This window comes from Pleurodeles waltl, chromosome 1_1 (assembly GCF_031143425.1).
Source record: "Pleurodeles waltl isolate 20211129_DDA chromosome 1_1, aPleWal1.hap1.20221129, whole genome shotgun sequence".
In the NCBI taxonomy this organism is placed as follows: domain Eukaryota; kingdom Metazoa; phylum Chordata; class Amphibia; order Caudata; family Salamandridae; genus Pleurodeles; species Pleurodeles waltl.
This window is the reverse complement of record NC_090436.1, coordinates 650,573,066-650,592,470: the sequence shown is the minus strand read 5'-3', so window position 1 is coordinate 650,592,470 and position 19,405 is coordinate 650,573,066.

Genomic DNA, 19,405 nt, shown 5'->3' with positions numbered 1-19,405 from the left:
TAGCATTGAGGTAATTCTCTCAAGAATTATGAACAATGTATACTGGAGCCATCCGTTCTAGGATTACACTTTAAGGAAGTTGGCATTTTCCTGCCTTAGCCATTTAGTGCCTGTAGCCTGTCATTGGGTCACATGACTGGGTGTAGCTGACTGTTAGGCTTTGTGTATTCCTTCTAGATAGCATACACAAGAGAGACCATAGGTGTTCCTAGATGGCCCATAACTGTGGGATGGGAAGGGGTAGCTAGGCACAGCCCTACTTACCATTAAATAGGCTGTATCCTACCACCACACAAAAGGCTGCGTACCCCATGTAGTTAGTCTGAAGCCACAGCACGGAAGGAAAGATGCCTGGGGACTTCAAAGGGAAACCTCTAGAAGCCTCTCTCACTTCACAGACTGAACTGGCTATAAATATGGGACCTCAGGCATCAACTCTGCCAGGAAAGACTGCTGTCCTGCTGAAAGTTCTGTCACACTGCTGGACTGCTGCTCTGAAGGACTGCTGCCATGCTGTGCTAACCTGCTGCTTTCATCCCTGGATGAGAAGGATTGGACCTGCATCTTTTGAACGCAGGACCCCAAAGTAACTTCACAGGGCTAGTTGGCTGGCCTCCTGACTAGAGCCTCAGGGACAAAAGGCTCCAACAACCTTGAACCCAGACCTGAACTCTGCCATCTGTGAGTGCTATCCTACGAAGTGGTGCCATCCCAGACCCAGACCCTTGGAAGAGGGCCTGAAGGTGCTCTGCCAACCAGTTTACGGTCCAGCAGAACCAACGCATCTCCTTTACTCTGCGATACAACCCTGAGCAGAACCAACTCATTGCCTATGATGCAGGGGGTCTACTGATGCAAGGGCTCTGCATTGACCTTGCAGCCTGCACCGCCTGTGCAGAGCTTTCCTGATGCAGGCCCTCAGATCACAAATCTCTTGTCAATGGCAGCCTTAACGACAATGCAGGTGCTCACATTGCAGCCTCTCAGCTCCTCGGAGGCAATGTATCACCACAACTTCACAAAGCATCCTTGACAACGGACTTCACATTGAAAGCCCTCATAGAAGGGATCCTCAACAACAATGCAGGACCTCTCATCGCAGCTCTGCAGTGCCTCAGAAACAGCACATCTCCTCAGCTACTTGATGCATACTCAACACCAAATCTCGCAACACTCTTCAACAAGGAGCAAAAGTACTCTTGTTCAGCAGGCCTAACTGGGCCCCTGTTGCCGGCCCATGCTCCATCTTGGTTTGCCTGAACCTGTGATTTTGTCCCAGCCCGGTGTGATCAGATTTCCACCGTAGGCGCTTTGTGCTTTTTGGCACTAGTTTCACTGAAATCTTAATACCTGCACATTTTTTGTTCTGTTGATTGGATTTTTTTGTTTTTGTCTTGTTTGATTTATTAAACATTACTCTATTTTTCTAAACTGATGTGGGATCCTTTTGTGGTGTGTTTTACTGTGTTACTATTTGTAGTGTCGCACAAATACTTTACATGTGCCTCTGAGTGAAGCCAGACTGCTATGTGCCAAGCTACGCAAGAGTTGAGCACAGGTTAATTTAGGGTTTGCTTATGGCATCAAGCTGAAAAGGAATGTGGTTTCTGTCTGAGTAGGGTATTACCCCCCCCTCAACCAGTAACCCAATTTCTTACACCTGCTATTGGATATAGGTTTGCCAGGTTCATTCAGCCATGACAGCCACCCCATCTAATAGGCATACAATAAAGTGCACAGCTAAAAATGAAACGCAATAAATGCTAACACTTTTGTCCTAAAATATATGTTATGTTGCCTACACAACAAAGGTGGGGTGTTGCTTGATTACTGTACTTTCTTACATCCTACATAACATTACTCTCCAAAATATATAGGCATGTCACCTGAGGATGAATCTCAATCACAGAGCAATGATGAAAGGGACACAACTGCTGATGTGCAACTGTGGATGAACAAGATGCCCAACCAATATTTTTTAACAATATTGAATAGCAGTCACTTTGGCAGAGACACTAAACAATTGTTGCACCTACACAGTAGATGGTGTGCAAGTTTCTGCAGTCACATTCCTGTTTACTCTTTTTCCAAATGTCCTAAGGGGCATACTGTGGTGTTTCTCATTCAGTATTTATAACATGGACAACAGACACCTATTATTTTTACAGAGCTTAAAATAACACAAGTAAAATTATTAGTACACATTACATGTCATGTGGCTTATGCAACACCTTTGCACTCACAGTCAAAATATATTGTCATCCTATTAGGTGCTGCCCATTCAGATGCGACAGTAGGGTGGATCAGAGGTTTGCCTCATTTGGATAGGCCGAGGGGCCATGCAGCCAAGATGTTGGGCTGAGCTCATTGGTACCTGAATGGAGTGTTGTGATTCTACTAAGGTGATCTGATAAATATTTTAGTTTATCATTTTCTGACATGGGGCAAGGTCAGTGTTTGTGAACCTCTGACTCACTACGAGATATCAGATTCATGCCTTTTGCCATGCACCAGATACACCATGTACACCTTGTGAAGGAAATGTATTTGCAGCATCTGCCATTCTAGCAGATCAACCTGTCGGCTTATTGTGAGCCCCCACATACTGACTTATCACTTCCAGCAGGTTCTTTTACTCCTCAACTAGAGTGACCATGTGGTATATGATTGATTGAGGTGTTGAGGGACCTGGCTAGAAGATCTTTGGTGTGATATCACAGGAGCGTGTTCCTGGCCATAACGTCTCCAATACTGTGTCTGAGGGAGCTGCCTCATCTTCACCTCAAAGCTAGGAAAGCTCATCTTGAGATATCTCCTGGCCTGCTCAAACTTGAATGATGTCTGTGCTAGTCTGACATACCACTAATATCTGATATTTCATCAGCTGGTTTGTCTTTGAAGAGAAAGGTCTAGAAGATGTCTAGTACTGACACCTGCCGTTATTTATGTATGATGTATACCAGAAGATGAAGTGATGATCATGGTTTTATGTTTGCTAGCAGTCAAGATGCGTTACACCTCATCCTGTTTCCTGTGTCATCCTTGAAGTTAATATGTAGTCAGTCTGTCATTTCATATATGAGTGTGCAGTGTGCCAACTGTTTGGCCCACTACTCTTTGTTCTTTGACAAGTGAAAAGGTTTTTTGAGGGGAAGTAACTGTCCTGCCTGAACTTATGATATACATGAGTGTCTTGCTGTTTAAGGCAGAAAACTTGTAAAGGCTGAACTGACCCACACAAATGTTCATGATATCCTGGTATGAATCACCACCTCTATACATACACGGAATGTCTGAACATGACAGCACATGGCAATAAGTGCCTATCTTGGCTGTGTACCAAAAGGTTATTGTGATGCATTATTGTTAGAAATCGGGTCTTTAGCTGGCAGAGATATGCACCTTGTCCAAGTATGGACCACAATCCTAGTTAGGGTACGTCACAACACAATGTAAATTATTCTGTGCTCACACTCGGGTAGGGAGGCAAAGACCAGGCAGCTTAACTTAGAATGCAATGTGTAAAGTATTTGTGGAATAACCCATAATGACCCATACAGTAACACAGTGAAAATATCACAAAAGGTAGTCCACACCAGTTTAGGAAAAAAGATAATATTTATCTGAATAAAATAAAACCAAATTGACTAGAATCCCATGTGCACAGGTCAAGATATCACTTTTTAGAGGTTCAGCTAAGTTTTAATCCATAGGGATCTATGGTTGTATCTTTTAGCACAAAGTACGAAGGATGGGTCAAAAATAACAATGCAGAGGGCCGCAGAGCAGGTGATGCATCGGAAAATAAAGTAATGTGTCAGTTTTTCTGATGCAGTCGAGCTGATGCATTCATTTTTTCCTTGCAGGAAAGGTGATGCGTTAATTTCCGGTTGGGCAGCCTTGTTTCCTTACTGTGGTGCAGGAATATTTTGACACCCAGAGACGATGCGTAGAAAATCCAACACATGCAGCGATGATGAAACAGGCACTGCATCGATTCAGGAGGTACTGCGCTGATTTTTCAGCCACAAGACAGGTGCATCTATTTGGCTGGCGATGTCTCGACTTGTGCAGGAGTTGCGTCGGTTTTCCGGCACAGTGGATTTTCTCCCTCTGATGAAGTCTTTAATGGCCCGGAGACATCCTAACAGGAGGCAAGCTCAGACCAAGCCCTTGGAGATCACTTGTGGGGTAAGGCAATGTCCTTCCAGCAGTGTCAGGGAGCAGCAGGCAGCAGGGCAACAAGCAGGGGAGCAGTCCTTCCAGAAGTCCACATGGGTCCTTTAAGCAGCATGGCAGTCTCTCTGACAGAGTCCAATTGTAAGCCCTGAAGTGTCTAATTTCTGGGTGTCACAGACCCAATATATCTACCCAAATGTGCCTTTGAAGTAGAGGAGACTTCAAAGAGTGGTTTTGAAGTGCACCAGTTCCTCTTTCAACCCAGTACTGTCTGTCAGGAGATCTCCACCCTTCCTACACAGGAAGACCAATCAGTGTACAGATGAATGCAGATGCAGCTGAGTGTTCTGTGTTTATGGCTGTCTGAGTGGAATGCACAAGAAGAGCTGTTAAGCAGCCCAGACCAGACATGGATTGGAGATACCTTTTATACGTGACATTTCTAAAATGGTAACGTTAAATCCAACTTTACCACTAAGCAGGGTTTCTCACTCCCATTCCAAACATACCAAACATGACAATACCACTCCTTTCAGATCAGAAATTACCACTTAAAAGTATAAATAAATTTCCAGTGCTGGCTTATGAGAGGAGTACGCTTCACAATTGTAAACAAAATACTTTGGGTGTTTTTCACTACCAGAACATATACAACTTCCAAGTACTTGTCGTGCCCTATGGGCTACCTAGGGCCTACCTTAGGGGATGACATATGTAATATAGGGGGTGTTTAAGGCTTGGCAAGGAGTTTTACTTGCTATCTTGAAGTGGCAGTGATACTAGACACACAGGCCTTGAAATGGAAGACCTTAGACATGGTTAAGGGGCTACTTATGTGGGTGGCAGGATCAGTGCTGCAGGCCCAGTAGTATCATTTGTTTTACAGGCTCTGAGCTCATGTAGTGCACTTTACTAGGGACTTACAAGTAAATTAAATGTTCCAATTGGGTATGAGCCAGTGTTACCATGATTTAAGGAGAGAGCACACACACTTTAGCACTGGTTAGCAGTGGTAAAGTGCCCAGAGTCCTAAAGCCAACCAAAACAAGGTCAGAAAAAGAGGAGGAGAAAGGCAAAAGTGACCCTTTAGAGGGGGCCATATTCCACATGTACATTAGCACCGGTTAGCAGTGGTAAAGTGCCCAGAGTCCTAAGGTAAAGTGGCCAGAGTCCTAAAGCCAACCAAAACAAGGTCAGAAAAAGAGGAGGAGGAAGGCAAAAGTGACCATTTAGAGAGGGCCATATTCCACATGCACTTTAGCAACAGTTAGCAGTGGTAAAGTTCCCAGTGTCCTAAAGCCAACCAAAACAAGGTCAGAAAAAGAGGAGGAAGAAAGCAAAAGTGACCCTTTAGAGAGTGCCATATTCCAGCAATTATGAGACACAAAACACCTTATTGAATAAATAATTGATCTACAGGTAAATCCTTGTGGTCATACAAATGAAATACTAAGTGATTGTACAAAACAGAATGCTCTATACTTGCCTTTCACATTTGTCTCTATTTGGGTCTTATGGGTAATGAGGTGAAGTGGATCAGATGCAGAACCTTGGGAAAGAGTGTGCTGTTTCAGCTTAAGATGTCGACTTCGTTGAAATCTTTTTTGTATGGCTTCAATGCTCCTCAGCTCCTTGATGCTAGGAAATCTGCATTTAGAACAACTTCATCTGTAAGTTTCTCAAGCATAGTTTTTTGACTAATAAATGATGTTATGTATGTATGTATGTATGTATGTATGTATGTATGTATGTATGGATGGATGGATATGGCGTCAGTGGCTGTTATGGTGATAAATTAAAACCAAAAAAACACTGACATTTGCAAAGTATGTTGAAGATCAGAATCCATAACTTTTGCTACAATAACGAAAACCATAATTCACACACCAAATGTAACAATAATGACCTCAGTCTTAATGAAACAAATGCAATTGCAAATTTAAATCATTTTACAGATGAGATTATATAGCACAGTACACTTACCGCTTTGACAGAGACGACTATGAAAGTAGTGTCATTTACTAGTTTGAGTATGTGTTGGTGTTTATTACATTTTTCGGTTTGGTGTTATTTTTTGGGTATAAATATTGTGAGGTTATAAGCATTGCATTTGGTGTGCAATGATGTTATTGATTTCTGTTTACAACAGTGGAAAATAGAAGCAAGTTCATTGCGCTGTGGGCGTTCAAGCATTCATTTATCTGGACAATGTTAAAATTGCAACTGGAGTCTGTGACGCGCTAATCTATGACAATAAGTGGTTTCTGAGATATGAAAGCATGACCTCTCAGACTACAGCATGCAGGTGAATTTGGCGTTTACGTAGTGGTCATGTGTGCTCTGTGTATTTAAAATGAGAACCTGGTGATCTCTGAACTAATTAAACATGCCATCACGTGACACATGGCACATTCTGACGGGTCTCCTGAGAACTCCAACTTCATTTTATGTAGGTAACTATGGGGGTCATTCTGACCCTGGCGGCCGGTGGCCGAGAGGAAATGTCTGAATGGCCGCCGCGGTCTTTTGACCGCGGTGCGGTCATTTGGCGGCGGTACCTTGGCGGACGGCCTCCTATGTGTCACTGAGGTGTGCCAAAGGCCGGTCAAGCTAGATCACCTCTCTCTCTTCATACACGTTGCTGTCATATCAACAAGGGGCAGTTTATCTACTATGTTGAAAAGCGCCGGTGGAGGCACAGGTGATGGGTTATACTAATAGTGTTGGCTGAAGGCACATCCTTTGATGTCAAACACACAAAAGATGATGGGAATGTTTGCATTCTAGCAATCACCCTGGATAGCATTCAAATCCATCTTTTTTCACCCACTCTACCACCCTGATGTGCCAGACCATAGCATTGATATTGATCATGTGGAGGTTTTGAAAACTTCTCTATAGCTGGAAAAATATGCACATTTTTTTCTGAATCCTAAATGCGTCTGTCACTGTGGTCAGTTATATGGTGGCATGCCCGTGTTCTACGTTTGAAACGGTGTTACCAGGAACACATGTGAAAGAGATTTTAGCACTACATGTACACAACATTCTGGAAAAGCTAACAGTTTATGTTTTCATTACCACGTACACTTTCTGTAAATGTCTTGGACATGCATTTTTAACTTTCATTAGCCTGATAACAACTCTGAACACTCTTTCATGAATATGGATTTGCCATCTATCGCCCGGACATCATAGGAGAGATGTATTCCATTATTTATGTATGCACATTTTCTCAAGTCTTTAAATTATCATACTGACGTTTACAAAGCACGTATGTACTGCAGCCAAAAGAGAACGAGCAATATGTCCATTTGAAAGGGCCGAACCAGTTTCTTCACAAGACGACTTTTGAGAAGCAGTTCAGGCTACAGCGCTTTCATGCAAAGATTATGCATGTCTTCAAATCTTTAACACATTTCAGAACAGAGATCACAGTATATTTCTACCTACCATAGCCAATTTTCCATATGCTTCAATGCTTGTGATATCTTGTCACTGTCCCACTGTAAAGAAACATGTGGTTCTACTGAGTCTGGTTCCAATACAAGACTATGGTGCATATTTAAGAAAAACAGCACTGCACACAGTGCAGAACCACTTTGTTTCGCCCCTTAGCACCCCCCTAAAGGCACCACGTGTGCGCTGTATTTTAAAATATGGTGCACCATGGTGGTAGTTAGGGGTGTGGTGTCAGAATTTTTTACGCTATTCAGGCGCTTTACAGAACCCAGAGGCCCATTGTAACCAATGAAGCCTCCTTTAAATGCCTGCTTAGAGCAGGCGTTGAAAGTGCCGAAAAAAATGCCACAAGGGAATCTCTTAGATTTCCTTGCAGCATTATTTTTCCCCTCTCTCCCAATGGGGAACGCCCTCTTTCCATACATTATGCCTAGCGCCGGCATAATGTAGCGCAAAAGGTTACAAAGTGGTGCAATTCATGCATTGCGCCATTTTGTAAATATGGCACAGCATTCTTGGCCTTTTAACGCAACATTAGTGTCAAAGAAATTATGATAATGTGGCGTTGGAATAGCACTAGAGGCTCTAAAATATGCCCATACTTAATAGCAGGCAGCCACATAAGAGGCTGGTTAAGCACACCGTCCTTAACAAAGAGCAGGACTGGTTACCTTCTGTATTGGGTATCTCCAAGTGGAACAGACGACAACAGCTAGACAGGCATTCTTATGGGCTCCAACCTTGAACAATAATCTCCCCTTTAAACTACATGGGGTTGAGTGGTCTCTACAGTGTGCATTTAAAGCATCACTGTTGATTTAGTTTATGAATTTGTTGGGTGTGTCCTTGTTTTTTCTGTTTCATTTTGCACTTGTTGGCTGCCATGCAAATGATTTAATCTTTCCTCTCGTTTACAACATGTTTATTGCATTTTTGCGCTCAGAGGAAGCAATTTTTTATAATGGATTTTATGTATTTAACAGTGCTTTCTCTGTGCTCTGGTACACATTGAGCTTCAGTTCAGGAATAAGAATTCTTATATAAATATATCAGCTGTATTTCATGTGTGACAAAGAGCTAACATCTGCCTTCACATCAGTTAACTACAACAGCCTCTAGGAACAGAGTTCAACGCAGAACTGGCTTAACTGATGGCTAGTTTTACCAACTGTGGAAAGTCCCAAATGCTATTATTGTTCGAGCTGATTTGTTTGGAGCAGTAGAGCAAGTGCTGGCATCTCAGACTTGCTGTTAACTATATCCAGAGACACATCCAAAGTCATGAGTTAAAAAACTCCACTAACCATCTTTTCCTGAGTCTAACTAAAAATCATGACTTAACCTAGAATTTTGACACGATGGGGCATATTTAAGAAATATTCACGCAAGGCAGCAAGCCATCTTGTTGTGCTACATCGAAGGGAGAGGGCAGGGATGTGCTGTATATAACATTATTTGGCACATTCCTGCTCTCTGCCTGTGCTTGCACACAAACTGTTGCCTAGCGTCAACTCAAGCACCCTTGCACTACAGTGCAAGGGTGCTTGCATTGTAGGCAGAAGTGATTTTGTGCAGGAAGGGGCATTTTCCCACACAAAAACAATCCTCAGAGGCACTCAGAGGCATTTTCCTCTTTTTTGCTAAACAATGCAGCATACTTAGAAAAAGATACTAACAAGAAAAAATAAATATAGTTCGCCTCATTGTGACTCTGGTGGGTAGCGTACAATTCTAACACTTTCCCAAGTGTACTAGAGTTGGTAAATGTGAAAATGTGTTAGAATGCATGGGTGGATGCATGGAAATACCCACCCTCCACCCATGGCACACTTCCCTGCTACACAGTAAATCAAGGCAGCAATTGGTACTGCCTTGCGTTACTCTAGATTTATCAAGCCATGCAGGGCCACACAAAGTGGCCTTGATTGACTTGGTAAATCCCATTTTAGATTTTGTGTCGCACTTGCGACCCTTTGTGTGGAGCAAGGGCAACTCAAAGGGCGTCATTATGATCCTGCCATACTTCAGACCACCAGGGTAAAGGTGACGGTTTTACCACCAACAGGCTGGCGGTGAAGACCGCCACATTATGAGTGTGGCGGGTTGGCCTCTGCCAACCTGTCACATCTCCACTCATACCGCCAGGGTGATCAGAGCTGCCGGAGATGAGCCACAGAAGACCGCTGGCAATATCATGAGCTTCCTTTCCACCGGGGTTTCCGCGGCGGTAGCACACCACGAAAACCCCGGTGGAAAGCATACCGGTGACAGGGAATTTCTTCCCTGTCACTGGTAGATGACTCCCCCACCCCTCCAGCAAATCCCTACACCCCCCCTTCCATCCTCTTTACCCTCCAGACACAGCACTGCCCTCCCTCCTTCAGACACGGCACCCCCCACCTCCAGACACAGCGCTCCCCTACCTGCATACATACACACGCACACAGACACCCACACACCACGCATACACTCAATCTCCTACACTTACATACACACATTCACTCACACGCATTAATACTCGCATTCCGCTCAGCACTCATACATGCATTCAACCACGCATACCCACACACATCCAAACATGCATACACACACTCATCCAAACAAGTATACATACATGTAGACAAGCATGCACACTCACACGCTGACAAACACACACACTCACATGCAGACAAACACGAATTCACCACAACACTCATACTCGCATACACACATGCATACACACTTACATGCATATATGCACTCACTTCTACATTCAGACACGCATACAACCACGCATACACACATTCATGCATACACGTAGACAACACACACTCACACAAGCACACACAACACCCTCAACCCTCCCACCCCCCTCCCCTGTCGGACGATCAACTTACCTGGTCCAGGGTGGAGGTTGTACGGCAGGGAACGGGAAGGGGCTCCCCACCATCAGGACACTGCCACACCGTATTATTGCACATGATATGCCGGGCGGTGTCCTTCTAGCGGGGCAGTGCTGGTGGTAGAACCGACCTAGTGCCTCTGTCCACCAGCACGACTATGGCTGGATTTCTGCCAAAAGTGTGGTGGAAATCCAGCAGTACCCGTGATATGGTGGGCGGAAGAATGCCAGCACTGGTGGTCTTCTGGCGCCTATGGCTTTGGCGGTCTTCACGAAAGACTGCCAAAGATATAATGAGGGCCAAAGTCATGATAAACATGCCACAATGTGTTTTAGGATCTCAGTGGACATACATAGGATTGGCCCTTTTTGGATTGATTGCTTGTAACCTTTTGGACAAAGATTAGCTTTAGGTTAAACAGGTTCTTGGATTGCATGGATAAGAGAGTGGTAACGCTGTACAATCTTTGAAGCAGAAGCAACCACTCACAAAATGAACTATATCCATAACTTAGTTTCATGTGTTATGCAAGTTCAATTTCTTGTTGGCTTACAAATGTGATCTGTTTTCTTTTTTATTCACTGTCTGTGGTTTGAACTGGCTTTCAGTGGGATCCAATCTGTATGTGCAGAAAATATTTTCTCTGGTAACACTTCCCTTTTTTAGGATCTCTGTAAAATGGAAACACTATTTGGCAGGAGAGACTTCCAGATTCTTAAATGGAACCTCGGGCCAGATTTAAGAAAATGAGGCACTGCATCTAGGGCTGTGCCACTTTTATTGCGCCCCTTAGCATCCCCCTAACACCACCATGTGCACGTCATGTCTGAGATACGGTGCACCATGATCTCAGTTAGGGGACTAGTGTCAGAATTTTTTATGCTAGTTCGGAGCTTTGCAGGATGTGCGTCAAAAATGTTGATGTTAATCCTGAAAAGCCCATTGAGACCCATTGTGAACAACGGTGTGCCTCCTTTTAACGCCTGCTCTGATCAGGTGTTAAAAGTGCCAAAAAAATGACCCAAAAAAATCTCTTAGATTTCTTTCCGCCATTTTTTCGGCCCACCCAACGGGGACCGCCCCCTTTGCATACATTATGCCTGGTGCAGGCATAATGTTGCACAAAGGATTCCAAAGTGGAGCAATGCATGCATTGCGACATTTTGTAAATTTGGCTCAGCGATTTTGGCCTGGTTGGGCCACATTAGTGTAAAAAAATTACACTAATGTGGTGCAAGGAGGTGCTAGAGGCTCTTAATTATGCCCCCCTCGTTTCTTGTCTCATCCATGAAACATCAGTGGAACACATTACACAGTGTGTTGTATGCTTAAACATAGGACAATAGAATCGAAATGTAATTAATGGCAATGAAAGAAGGGGCATAGCTTTTAAAGGATGCAGCAGGAGCAATGCACCGGGGCCCAGAGCCCCACTGCAGCAACTGCACTTTCGGCAGTTGCTGCAGTTCACTCACGCTTCTCCATGAACATTGCCCATCCCCACGTGAAACTAGAGCTGAGTGAAAAGACCTGCAGCATTCGTCAACATGTTTTTTTTTTAAGTAGAGCACAATAGTATCTCTTTCTAGTTGTACAACCTTTAGCAGTGAAGAGAAAAATGGATCCACTGCATTGGCCTCTACTCTCTTTTCAAGTTCAGACGAGAAGCTCCGAGTTGGGATCGGGTGGCGCGTGTCATTCAGTTAAGTCCCCCTACTAAAATGATGTGAATAAACTAAACAGTTCCTATCTGTATTTAAAGTACGCTGACTTGACTTATGTTAACATGTAATTGCTAGGTACCTTTTCTTGAAACAATGAACTCAAAGCTATCTTATATCCATTGCTACACTACCGCCTTTTTAAGAGGTGCCATAGCGGTCGGTTACAAATATGGCAGTATTGCTAAGAATAATTGCTCTACTCTCACTATAAGCGTATTGAAATCTACGGTTAAGAAGCCCATTCATAACCAAAATATTGTAAAGCTTAGTCCACCTGAGGGTTTTTTATTGTCCTCACCGACGACCCGATTTTGAGAACGTGTGTTTGTTGGGTTTCCTCTTTTTAATATAGATAGATAGATAGATAGATAGATAGATAGATAGATAGATAGACAGACAGACAGATGTGGTCGATACTGTAGGGTATGATTCGTAAACTCTTTTAAAACCTTAAATTGCAAAGTGAAAGAAAAAATCTCCAGTTGTGAAGGTAGTGTAGATGTGTACTCTGCAAAACCAGTCTTGTATTAGCAGAGCTCTATGAATAATGTTTCAATTTTCGGGTGTCTTTGTCCCTCCCCATCTTCTGTACTGTAACTCCTTCCTCCCTTTGTGAGCATGCAGAATGTAGAAGCCACGAGGCAAATGAGCACTGTACATGTACAAGTTCAGTAAGTAGGTTCCACCTACTCACCTCTCCACAGTATTACTGGAACTGTTCAGGTGGCTTCTGTGAGGGACAGAAGTAACAAGAGTTTTAAATGGGCCTTAGTACACCACCTGCTGCCCCCCCCCCCTCCCCCGGGCGCTACGTTCAGGGGGTTGAAGCAGTCAACGCAGTGTGGCCCTTGCACTTCAAGCTACCTAGTCCACTGTAAAAAAAACTACTCTTTTCGGACGATTGATGGATTTAGCTGAACTTGGTGTACCTCGGATTCGGGCAAAAAGCTAGGAAAGGCTCTTGCAATCTTTATTCAGCTGAATGACTGAAGCGTGCATTGTTGCTATCACTGATGTACCTGCTATGATTTGATGTATGAGAATCACGCCTTGCTAATGTTCATGGCGTACCCATGATGAATGATGGAAGTCTCCACTACCGTGTATAACTGAAGTATGCATTGCTGCTGCACATGCTGGGCATGTTCTATTGAAAAGAAAGCTTGAAATGTCGCTTCCTCTATTATGCCTTTTGTATATCTGCAGCAAGCATCCTCTGCTGATGCCTGTGCTCTCCCAGTTTGGTATTTGGTAAAATGGAAGTCCTTATCCTGAGGTGCATGGAACTGTGAGATCTGCTACGCCTACCCAGGGGACCATACATTTTTAGAACATGAAATAGTATTAGCAGATTAATGATGTGTATATATATGTAAAAAAGCAAAATGTAAAATTGAGAATTTTGGTATCCTTAGCACTGTTTGGGTTTGAGCATCTCAAGTACAGGAGACTGAATTTAGGTACCTATTTACAAGCCCCGTGGCACAGGGCAACATAGCCAGTGTCTTGCTGCGCCACCTCGTGCCACCAGAAAAGGGCAGAAATGCACCATATCTACAAGATACTGTGCATTTCTGTCCTCTCTCCCTGCGCAGGTGCTAAAAGTGATGCTCCGTGGCCTGCGGGCTTGTAAATAAGCCCCTTAGTATGGAAGATTAGTGGCCTCAACTGAAGCACTGGTATGCAACAGACAGAAAGAGAACATGAATCAAGAACAAAAAAGACAAGACAAAGTGGCATTGTAGTGTCTAGCATATCTCTGCATCCTTTAGAAAGAAAACACTGTTTTGAAAAGCCCCAACTTTCACCTTCAAATTATAATTAAAAGTTCAGTTCTTCCAATTTTTTACATTTCACTTTTTTAAATCAATTAAATCACAATTCATATTTTGTGTGTTTGTTTGATGTATACTTGTTTCAGTATTGTTTTGGGATTAAAAACCATGGAAATTGCTTAGGCAGAGGTCCATAGCTTTCCACGGTGAATCATTGAGGATCCATAGACATCAAAATGCAAAGAACCGTTGTTATAGATTAAATTGCACTGTCGCTCATTACAATGTAACCTTGCTCTTTGTGAGAGAAATAAGCATTGCTGCGGTACAATGTTGCTCCTGTTCAGTGTGTGGGAGAGATGCCTGCACTGTTTCTGCTTATATAATGTACCAGTTGTATAAGGTGCTTTCACTGCTACTGCAGATATCCACTTTCTGTGTGTGATGGAAGCTTGCACTTATACTTTGATGTGCTTGCTGTATATGTGTTGGTACTGTTCTTTCCCTGTGCAATTCCTATTCAGTGTGTGAAGGAGTTTCACCCTTCTGCTGCCCGTTCAGAGTATGAATCAAGGCTTCGCTAGTGCATACCAATGTTGTATCTCTTCCTTGTTTATGAGGCAAACATGTAGTGCTTTAACTTGGTACCATACCTTTTCCCTGGGCTGAAGAGAGGCTTACACATAGTGATGCGCAGCCCTCCACTGTTTGAGTGATCCAATGAAAAGTTGCACTGCTGCAAACTTTGCTGTATCTCTTCACTATGTAAGAGAAGCCTGCAGTGATTGTTGGCTTCGCAAAATAAGCTGATTACGTCCGCTCATGAATAATGAGCTGCCTTTACATTTTGTCTATTACCTTAGCCAGGACGGCTGGTAGAGCCGCAAATGCCAGGTGTTGCTATTTTCCAGCACAGCAACTTTTTCTTAAAGTTCTTATAAAGACAAAAGGCTCTGTGCCACTATTTGTTTTTGGGGGCTTACAGTTTTACGGCGGTTTCTAAACCAATTAATTTAGCCAACTAGTCAGCAATGAGGATATCGTTCAGACTTGCTTCGGAGGTAGTGTAAAAAAGGTTAGGCAAATAAACTGCAAGCTTGAAGTAGCAGTAACATTTTCTATTCTTAAAGGATTTCCCTTTGCTTCTATACATTCTTAATTGTGTGGTGCTGAAATTAATACTTATTTCAACGTAGTACAATGTCAGCTCATTAACTTATTGCCCCTTGCTCCCTATTGCACATGGGCAATGCAGGATTTCAGAGAGAGCTGCAAACCCAGGCGAGGGGACCTTTCAGTCCCCTTGGGCCTCGCACTCATACGACAAAGCCAATGAGAGTCCACTCCCCCGGCCTCTCAGCCGTGGTCTAATGCTCTGAGACCCAGGGGAATACTTCCTCACCTCACCAAGGCCTCACTGCCGTGGTCCAACACTGGGCCTCAAAGCACTGTGCCATGGCTAGGAGGCCAAATGGACGAAGCCTCCTCACAGAGGCATAGCTTTCTATAGTGCAGCAAGCACCGAGGGACTGGGGACTCTGGTGTTGGTGGCCCAATGGACTCCCAGTTTCCATTGTACTGCCCAATCAGTGGACAACAGTGGGAGGGACAGTTTACTTTGCTTGCACCAGGCCCCGTAACACCAAAACTATGCCAATGAATGTAAGTGTAAGGGAGTAAGATACTCTACATAAAGAGGGTCATTCTGACCCTGGCGGCCGGTGGCCGCCAGGGCCACCGACCACAGGAGCACCGCCAACAGGCTGGCGGTGCTCCAATGAGCATTCTGACCGCGGCGGTTCAGCCGCGGTCAGAAGCGGAAAGTCAGCGGTCTCCCGCTGACTTTCCGCTGCTCATTGGAATCCTCCGCAGCCATGAGGATTCTGACCCCCCCTACCGCCATCCAGTTCATGGCGGGAAAGCCGCCATGAACAGGATGGCGGTAGGGGGGTCGCGGGGCCCCTGGGGGCCCCTGCCGTGCCCATGCCAATGGCATGGGCACGGCAGGGGCCCCCGTAAGAGGGCCCCAAAATGTATTTCACTGTCTGCCTTGCAGACAGTGAAATACGCGACGGGTGCAGTAGCACCCGTCGCACCTTCCCACTCCGCCGGCTCGATTACGAGCCGGCATCCTCGTGGGAAGGTCGTTTTCCCCTGGGCTGGCGGGCGGTTTAACTGGAACCGCCCGCCAGCCCAGGGGAAAACTCGTAATACCCGCCGCGGTAATTTGGAGGGCGGGATCCTGGCGGGCGGCCTCCGCCGCCCGCCAGGGTCATAATGAGGCCCAAAGTCTGTTAAACACAATTGTATAAATCTCTCTCTACATGCAATTATGCATCTGCAGGTCTCTAGAAGTTGCAGTGTTAAACATCGAGAACCAATGTTTTGAGTGAAAGAAGAACAAAGTCAAGATGTGCACATTTTATGATCCACTAGAGCAAGAGTATCAATTTCCAACAGTACTGGAATTGCGCGTCAATGTTATCCTGGAAACATGTTGATAATGTTAAATTGTTATTCTCAATTTATATATTTTGTTTTGTTTGTGAGTTTCGTGCCAGGGTGCTACTAGCCTGCTGTGCCTGAAAGGGAGTTTGCATTTAAGTTTGCATGAGTTAATTTGGTATGAAGGTAGGCGTTCTCCTACAAGCTACTTTTAGTCGCTGTATAACTCCAACCAAGTATGAACTGTTATCATACATGTGGAGCATCGCATTTGCACACTCATCCCAGCATCCTAACAAGCACAAGTCCCTGTTCTTCAACACTAACACTCAAACTCAACAGCAAGCACTGGGGTTGCTACGAGCTCACTCTCTATGACAAGCCCTCCAAGAGGCCATACTAATTGTGGTTGCAGGATATGCAAAAAAATCAACATAACTGAACAAATATGAGTAACGTAACAATTTGCCCTGGATCCTTTCCAATTACACGTGGAAATGAATTGCTGTGGACATCATTGTTTATAAATGTAAACATTCTTACAGACATTCCAAAATCCACAAGGGCCAGGGTGTTTCTGGATGCTCCTTTGTCAGAACATAAGTGTGCCCCTTGCTCAGGGAATCCCTTTCAAATACCGAATCACTATCTAATGTATCAATGTTTGTGACGGAAATCAGATTGCAAAAAAATAATACTTAACCAGCACCTCAAAGTAGCGAGTAGCCCACCCGCAAAAGGAAAGGGGTCCCCTTGGCATACCACCCCTGTACAATTGCAAAAAAAAAGTGTTTGTTTAGCGACCACTGCCTCCTGTTAGACAAGCAAAACAAAAAAAAAATAATTTTTAAGTGGAGTCCTCTTTTCTCTAAAGAACAGGTTGCATTTATATAAAAAAGTTTGTTTTACTAAAAAGCACTCAGAGTTAATTTGAGGCTGCTTACCCCAGCAGGCCATCATCTATTTGGTGGCCTTCAAACAAAATGAGTTGGATTTTGCACCCGACCTCATTAATATGCATAAGGCAGGTCGTATTTCAACCCACTACAATTCAGATGTTTAAGAACTGACCTATTAAGTAAATAGGTTGATACATAACAATCTTTACTGGTCACAAAAGTACTGGTCACAAATTACCACTTGTAATTTGTAATCACATTTTAGTAAATATATTCCTTGAAGTGCAGTGGCTTGAGGACATCACCTGCACATAATCACTTAGCATAATATAGTCATTAATTGTAAGCACAAGCACACCTCTACCCAAAAACATATATATATATATTATAACAAAGTAGTTAACCCTTTGAGCTGAGTTTTCCCATAGTGGGTATTTGCATTATGGTTGCATTCATAATGCAGATGTGCTTTATTTTGGATTCAGGTCAGATCAAGGTGATATTATTTTTCATAAGTTGACATCTCATCCCATTCACATTATGTCATGTTGGAAATACTTGACTATTCGTATTCTCACGAGAATAGAATCTGTTTGGATTTCTATGTAATATTTAGGCTTGAAGTCTAATAAAATCCATATTATAATAGAGGAGGGAACAGGGAGATTACTGGTCCAGTGCACACTCTCCCAGATATAACTAATGACAATTGTAAGGTACACTGTTCCAAAAAGAAAGTGATGAAAGAACACAGGGCCACTGATGGTCAGGAGCTAGCGAGCCCTCACACACCCAATAGGATGTCAAGCTTCATCACTGGGCCAGCTCCTCATCAGACCGGCGCTGCAATGTCTGACAGGCCACCCCTTGCAAAGGTGGTTGTACTTAACCGAAGATATTATACCAATAATGGTTAGACCTATGATGAACACAAACTATAGGTGTATGCAGGAGAGGAAAAAAGAAAGCAGGTAAAATTGGCTCAAAACCATAACCATCACATTTAATAATTCAGAAGTAGGTTAAGGCCAAGGTTAAAAAATGAAGAGGGGGAGTGCTTATGGAGATAATGCTCAGCTGCACTCCGGTAAAGGACAATGGGTCATGCCCCAAATCCTATGGTGGTAGGTCGACCTAGCTTTTTTTTTCCTCTCCTGCAGTCCTTGCCCTCTTTTAGGCAGAAACAGCTACTGCAGGTCAACCCAGGAAAGCACAGGCACATACAAAGGGGCAGTACCTCTCCAGCTTCTCCAGCTCTTCTCTCGGGCAGATGTTCCTCTTGGTTCCAGAAGTAATCTGATTTTCAGGGGTTTTGGGTGCACTTCTTATACCCCTTTCTGCCTATGAAGTAAGCATACTTCAAAGAGAAGTCTCTGTTGTTTTCAAGATCCTGCCTTGCCCAGGCCAGGTCCCAGACACACAACAGGGAGTTGGAGACTGCATTGTGTGAGGGCGTAAGGTGTAAGCATAAGTGACCACTCCTCCCCTCCCCTTAGCCTAGATGGTCCATCAGGAAAAGCAGGGTACACCCCAGCTCCCTTTGTGTCACTGTCTAGAACAGTGGTTCCCAACCTTTTAACTTCTGTGGACCCCCAGTTTATCAGTACTGGAACCCAGGGACCCCCACTGAATCATTATTGGAATTCGGGGACCACCCCCAATGAAGCTGGGGACCTACTCTGTTAATATTATTAAATTTTCTAAGCAGTCACAGACCCCCTGAGGAGGCTTCGCAGACCCACAGAGTTCCCCGGACCGCAGGTTGGGAACCACTGGTCTAGAGGTGTGGTGTAAACATCCCAACTGTCAAACTGACCCAGACAGGGAATCCACAAACAGGCAGAGTTACAGAATGGTTTAAACAAGAAAATATCTTGCAACAATGAAAAACGAATTTGGAAGTATTTCACTGTCAAGACATGAAAAACACATAAGTACATGTTGCACATTTAACATACACTGCACCCTGCCCACGGGGATACCTAGGGCCTGCCTTAGGAGTGCCTCACATGTATAAAAAGGGAAGGTTTAGGCCTGGC